This window comes from Oncorhynchus masou, chromosome 1 (genome assembly GCF_036934945.1).
Source record: "Oncorhynchus masou masou isolate Uvic2021 chromosome 1, UVic_Omas_1.1, whole genome shotgun sequence".
Lineage (NCBI taxonomy): Eukaryota > Metazoa > Chordata > Actinopteri > Salmoniformes > Salmonidae > Oncorhynchus > Oncorhynchus masou.
Genome location: NC_088212.1, coordinates 15846287 through 15853636, shown reverse-complemented (window position 1 = coordinate 15853636; position 7350 = coordinate 15846287). Strand labels below are relative to the sequence as shown.

General features: G+C 41.3%; 1 protein-coding gene across 1 annotated transcript in view; it reads left to right on the top strand.

Annotated features, from left to right (window-relative positions):
* The first annotated feature begins 5 nt into the window (after window positions 1–5).
* Window positions 6–7350, top strand: part of skic3 (SKI3 subunit of superkiller complex) — a 39436-nt gene continuing 32091 nt past the window's right edge. The window contains 1 exon segment of the mRNA XM_064946036.1: window positions 6–155. The gene's annotated coding sequence lies outside the window, so the exon portion shown is untranslated.

The window sequence follows — 7350 nt, the reverse complement described above, 5'->3', positions numbered from 1 at the left end:
GAATATTACAGTGAGACGTTGAATATGGCGATTCTCGTTAAAACAGGGAAGAAGCCATTCACCAGCTTGTCAAGCATAATACTATCAAACATACGTTCGTTACTTATCAAAGAATGGAGTTTCGTTGATCAACTATCGTCATTACTACCGTTACGGTCAGTATGTACTTCCAAAAAGCCTCATGTCTTCTCTAGTTTTGGTGGCCTTAACTTCATGTTGGTTTGCAATTTAGAATATCGACAAAATTCCAGTGAAACTGCTTTTCATCGGCAGGTTTTCTTGTCATGGACCTTCATTGATAAGCATAATTTTTCTCAACACATATATGGAATAATCGGGATATATTGTATAAAAATACTTATTTGTTTTTAGAATATTGGTTCCGAAATAATATCCTATTGGTGAGTCAACTTGTGAATGCAGAGTTTTTTTAACTTGGTTATAAGGAATTCGTATCACTTCACAAGATCCCTGTAACACCTAAAGATTTTGCAATTGTTTTAGATGGCATTCCCTGAGGTGTTGCTTAACTATTCGACGAACCTTGTCATGCCTTATTGGAACGGTTTTATTGATAATACCTGTTGGGAAAATGTTTGGATGTTGCCACACACATACCTATTTGTTAAGAAAATTAAGGAAGTTTCCTTTAAAATTATTCATAAATATTATCCTGCCAACCACTATATGAAGAAGTTTTAGAAAAACTCAAATTGCTCCTTTTGTAATGACCACCCAGAAACGGTGTTGCATCTTTTTTTAGGCATTGTACTAATGTAAGGAAACTGTGGCAAGACATCAGTAGATTTATAATTTTATACATTTATGAAGATCTTACACTATTGTGTAGAGACTTGCTGCTTGGATTCTACCTACAATATAAATAACTTTAAACTAGTTTATGTAATTCATTTCATTATTCTTTTGGTCAAATTTCATATTCACAAATGTAAATTTACAAACCAACACATTTTCTTTCCTTTCAAAAATAAATTGAACTATTATTTTTTAGACATTTAAATACTCTAACAAAAAAACTGTTATAATTATAAGTGTATGTATGCCCCTTAAGGTCCTTGTAATGTGATATTGTACCCCTAGCCCAATTGTTGTGTGTGTGTGTGTGTGTGTGTGTGTGTATATATATATTAAAAAAAGAAAGTACATGGGGGAACACAAGTGTGTGCGTCTGCATATACACTGCTCAAAAGAATAAAGGGAAAACTAAAATAACACATCCTAGATCTGAATGAATGAAATATTCTTATTAAATACTTTTTTCTTTACGTAGTTGAATGTGCTGACAAAAAAAAAATCACACATTATTAATGGAAATCAAATTTATCAACCCATGGGGGTCTGGATTTGGAGTCACACTCAAAATTAAAGTGGAAAACCACACTACAGGCTGATCCAACTTTGATGTAATGACCTTAAAACAAGTCAAAACGAGGCTCAGTAGTGTGTGTGGCCTCCACATGCCTGTATGACCTCCCTACAACGCCTGGGCATGCTCCTGATGAGGTGGTGGATGGTCTCCTGAGGCATCTCCTCCCAGACCTGGACTAAAGCATCCGCCAACTCCTGGACAGTCTGTGGTGCAACGTGGCGTTGGTGGATGGAGCGAGACATGATGTCCCAGATGTGCTCAATTGGATTCAGGTCTGGGGAACGGGTGGGCCAGTCCATAGCATCAATGCCTTCCTCTTGCAGGAACTGCTGACACACTCCAGCCATATGAGGTCTAGCATTGTCTTGCATTAGGAGGAACCCAGGGCCAACCACACCAGCATATGGTCTCACAAGGGGTCTGAGGATCTCATCTCGGTACCTAATGGCAGTCAGGCTACCTCTGGCGAGCACATGAAGGGCTGTGCGGCCCCCCAAAGAAATGCCACCCCACACCATGACTGACCCACCGCCAAACCGGTCATGCTGGAGGATGTTGCAGGCAGCAGAACGTTCTCCACGGCGTCTCCAGACTGTCACGTCTGTCACATGAGCTCAGTGTGAACCTGCTTTCATCTGTGAAGAGCACAGTGTGCCAGTGGTGAATTTCCCAATCTTGGTGTTCTCTGGCAAATGCCAAACGTCCTGCACAGTGTTGGGCTGTAAGCACAACCCCCACCTGTGGATGTCGGGCCCTCATACCACCCTCATGGAGTCTGTTTCTGACCATTTGAGCAGACACATGCACATCTGTGGCCTGCTGGAGGTCATTTTGCAGGGCTCTGGCAGTGCTCCTCCTGCTCCTCCTTGCACAAAGGCGGAAGTAGCGGTCCTGCTGCTGGGTTGTTGCCCTCCTACGGCCTCCTCCACGTCTCCTGATGTACTGGCCTGTCTCCTGGTAGCGCCTACATACTCTGGACACTACGCTGACAGACACAGCAAACCTTCTTGCCACATCTTGCATTGATGTGCCATCCTGGAAGAGCTGCACTACCTGAGCCACTTGTGTGGGTAGTAGACTCCGTCTCATGCTACCACTAGAGTGAAAGCACCGCCAGCATTCAAAAGTGACCAAAACATCAGCCAGGAAGCATAGGAACTGAGAAGTGGTCTGTGGTCCCCACCTGCAGAACCACTCCTTTATTGGGGGTGTCTTGCTAAATGCCTATAATTTCCACCTGTTGTCTATTCCATTTGCACAACAGCATGTGAAATTTGTCAATCCGTGTCGCTTCCTAAGTGGACAGTTTGATTTCACAGAAGTGTGATTGACTTGGAGTTACATTGTGTTGTTTAAGTGTTCCCTTTATTTTTTTGAACAGTGTGGGTATATATATATATATATACATACCCTGTAACTCTTCTGATGTCAAGTCTCGCACACACAAATACTTCTCTGCAGCTGCCACCACAACCTCAATTTTCTGTGACTTTACATTCCATTCTTGCAGTACAGTTGATAACCATTGCTAAAAATGCAAAAAAATCCAATCTTACTGAAGCATATCACTTGTTGACCTATCCCCCTGTACTGGTACATATCTACTACTCACACCACTCCTCTCAGGATCCCTCCCCCTTGACCCATCTTCCTCTACTTTCTTCACTGCCTCAGCATACGACAACGTCTGCACTACTCTAACCCTGGAAACCTCTCTCGCACAAGACATTTCTGATCCCCAGCCCCATGGGCACCCCTCCATTTAACACTACTTTCCCCAAAGCTACACGTTCCTTTGTCTCATGCCCTTCTGCACACTTCTCCCACCTAGGAACCACCCTCCTACACACTGCTGCCACTTGCCAATAAGCTTGACACCTGTATCATCTTAATGTATTTGGCACAAAAACTCATACAGGATAACTTCTATATCCTAACATCACTTTGTCGGGAAAATACTTAAAATCAAAACAACAGACAATGACTCTTTCTCCACTCACACCACCCTGTCTGTGTTGCACCAAACGACGAGCATCACAAACACAGGGGATCTTCCCCTTCAGTTGGTCAGCTTTCACATTTATCGCTACCCGAGTAATCACTGCTTTCATTGGCGCCCTTTTCTTGAGAGCAAAACAATTCACATCTCGACCCCATTTGTTTAACACAGAGCGCCTGCTCCCTCTGACCATTAGAAACACAAACAATTATCACAAGACCACTTCTGGTTACCCTCACCGATTCCACAGCACCCAACTTTGTTTTCACCCACCCTGAGAACACAAATGGATCAGCCAAAAGGCAAGGGTCCACTTTTTCCCAAAAACTTCACTACTACTGTCAGACTCATCTTTATCCTGACCCTCGGTGCCAGCCTTGGGCTCAGAGAACTTCACCACAGCTACCACCTCCAATACTTCACCCTCATTCACTTCCATTTCTCCTACTGTCTTCAGCTCACTCTGCTTACACTTTCTACCATTCTTCTTTTAACAAATCTCCCCTTTTCCTGCCATTTTTAACCAACTGAAGCTCACCTTCTTCCTCCCTCTCTCTCTTAGACCGCCACTGCCGATCTTGTCCCCCTCCATATTCCAAGTTTAAGTCTCCTTATGATTATACTGCACTTCTGCCGCCATACAGTACCAGTCAAAAGGTTGGACACACCTACCTTTATTTTTACTATTTTCTACATTGTATAGTAGTGACATCAAAACTATGAAAAAACATATGGAATCATGTAATAACCAAAAAAAGTGTTAAATCAAAATATATTTATTTTGATTTGGGCTGCAATTTCTGAGGCTGGTAACTCTGAACTTATCCTCTGCAGCAGATAACTCTAGGTCTTCCTTTCCTGTGAAGGTTCTCATGAGAGCCAGTTTCATCATAGCCCTTGATGGTTTTTGTGACTGCTCTTGAAGAAACTTTCAAAGTTCTTGACCTTTTCTGGATTGACTGACCTTCAAGTCTTAACGTATGATGGACTGTAGTTTCTCTGTGCTTATTTGAGCTGTTCTTGCCATACTATGGACGTATAAGGGCTATCTTTTGTAAATGGGTGGTACACAACTGATTGGCTCAAACGCATTAAGAAGGAAAGAAATTCCACAAATTAACTTTTAGCAAGGCACACCTGTTAATTGAAATGCATTCCAGGTGACTACCTCATGAAGCTTGTTGAGAGAATGTCAAAAGTGTGGCTACTTTAAAGAATCTCAAATGTATTTTGATTTGTTAAGCACTTATTTGGTTACTACATGATTCCATAGGTGTTATTTCATAGTTTTGATGTATTCTCTATTATTCTACATTGTAAATAAAGAAAACCCATGGAATGAGTAGGTGTGTCCAAATGTTTTACTGGTACTGTACATCTTTTTCTTGACTTGTCAAGGGACGCCATTTTGACTGTCAATCTCTGTACAATCAGCACAAACCCCTCGGGACATAGCGCTCGACAGTGCATCCCACTTGTAAATCCTTCTTGAAGTGCAAGCGCTCACCAAGAGTTTATAGGTGCATGCTGCCGCCTACTGTATTGGCTGTGTATCAGCCTACTATTCTCTAGTATGAATTCATTACGCTTTGTGAAAAATTGCCAGACCAACAAACCCTGCACCCATTATGTAAAACCTCACCAATATTCCACTACTTGGGCCCCATCTGATCCTGCTCCAGGCCAGCAGCCTGGGAGAACGGGACACTATCGTTCAAAACATCTTGTAACTCTTCTACAATAAATACTTGAACACCCAAGTACTCTGCAGCTGCCAACACAACAGCTATCCTCTGTGATACATGTTTTTTGCCCGCACTACAGAGGGATATATAGGTCCTCTAATACAGGACTAGTAAAGGTCCAGTGCACAACTTTTGGGTGAAAAAAAAAACAATTTCAGGGGGTGCTGCAGCACCTTGAGCACCTGTATTTCCCAAAGCTATGTTTACACACACACACACACAACTTTTTCCACCGATACAACACATTATTTTGTCTCATGTCCTCCTGCACACTTCTCACATCTTGGAATCTCCCTTTTGCGCACTTCAGCCACATGACCATAAGCTTGACACCTAAAACACTGTAATGGATTTGGGACAACAGCTCTCAGGATCCATTCTCCAAAGATCTCACTCCCACCTCACCAGAATCATCTTTGTAATCATCTGGACAAGGCTCAAACTTGGCGGTCTACACTGCACCTGCCACTGCAGTTAATTCCTCCTCACTCAACACACTTGTACTGTACCTCTTCCAAAAGTTCTGTGTGATCCACTCCTCCATATTCACTCAAAACATGTTCCACTTTTCTCCTTTTTTATCCCGGTCCAACATCTTCTCCTTCCGTACTATCCAGGACCCTTGGGATGTCACTACCCTAAACTTAACCCATACAGTGACCTTAACCATTTTACATTTCAACTGCAATGGGTTAGGGACGTCCCAAGGGTTCCAGATAGCATGGACCAATACAAAAATCAGAGGGAATTGATAACAAAATGTAGAAAAGTGTTAACTGATTAGCCATGATGTTTTTGTTTCTTCTCCACCCTGACCCCTAAGGGGCTCTGTGCAATCATGTTTTATTCTGTCAAGATAAACTCTATCTGCTACCCTTTGAAAAGAGAAAAACACCTGATACTATACTGAAAAAATATATAAATGCAGAATGTAAAGTGTTGGTCCCATGTTTCATGAGCTGAAATAAAAGATCCCAGAAATGTTCCATATGCACAAAAAGCTTATTTCTCTCAGATTTGGTTCACATCCCTGTTCGTGAGCATTTCTCCTTTTCCAAGATAATCTATCCACTTGACAGGTGTGGCATAAGACACTGATTAAATAGCATGATCATTACACAGGTGCAACTTGTGCTTGGGACAATAAAAGGCCACACTAAAATGTGCAGTTTTGTCACAACACAATGCCACAGATGTCTCAAGTTTTGAGGGAGTGTGCAATTGGCATGCTGGCTGCAGGAATATTGGGGGGGGGGGGCATGCCCTCCCAGTCCTACCATGGCTGCGTCCCTGCCCAGTCATATGAATAGATTAGGGCCAAATGTTTTGGTTCAAATTGACTGATTTCCATATGAACTGTAACTCAGTAAAATCGTTAAAATTGTTGCGTTTATATTTTATATGATTACACAACTCTAGTCTCTGAATTACCATAATTTAATCTGTATCACAATAAAATAGGAAGGAATGCGTCAGTTAATGTGGTAAAGGTAGTGAATTGTCAGGAGTTTCATTTATGCCTGTTAGGTTACTCCCAGTCCGAGCCAAATACTTTTTTGAGAAATATTTTGTTAAAGCTATTTTTGCCCATTTTATTGGAAATATATTACAGTAAGGTACGTCATTGTTACGCAGAAGTTATTTGATATAAAAACGGCTTCATTGAGCATTTAAATAGTTTCACAAATGAAAGTGTACATTGTACTTCCGAGTCAAATTTACCCGGAAAAAGAAAAAGGTAAATTCCCCCCTTTTTTTTTTTTTAAATATAAAGGCTTTATTTAATCGAGACAATCATGGCATTCAATTTAAAAGTTTAAAATATATATTTTTTAAATCAATGCCCGAAATTGAAGAATTCACTTCCGGGACAAACACCCTTTAGTAAAGACCTGTGAATGCGCGTTGCTGAATTAGGCTATAACATACGTTTTAATTACTGAATACAAGCATCTAGCTAAGCTACAGGTAAAGTTAACGCTTATGTTTTGTTGCTGGTCATCTTTACGTGTTGTGAGCCAAGCAAGCTAAGGCTACCTAAATACTAGTGTAAACAACCGTTTAACAGTACTGTTAGCTAACGTTACCAAAGCTATTTTGATTTAGTTAACTACAGTAACTAGATGTAGTAAGGCTATTGATAGCTCTACTTAGTAACGTTAGTAGTTAGGTTGATGACAAGCTACCTTGCTAGCCAAGTCAGTTTGCTAGCTGGT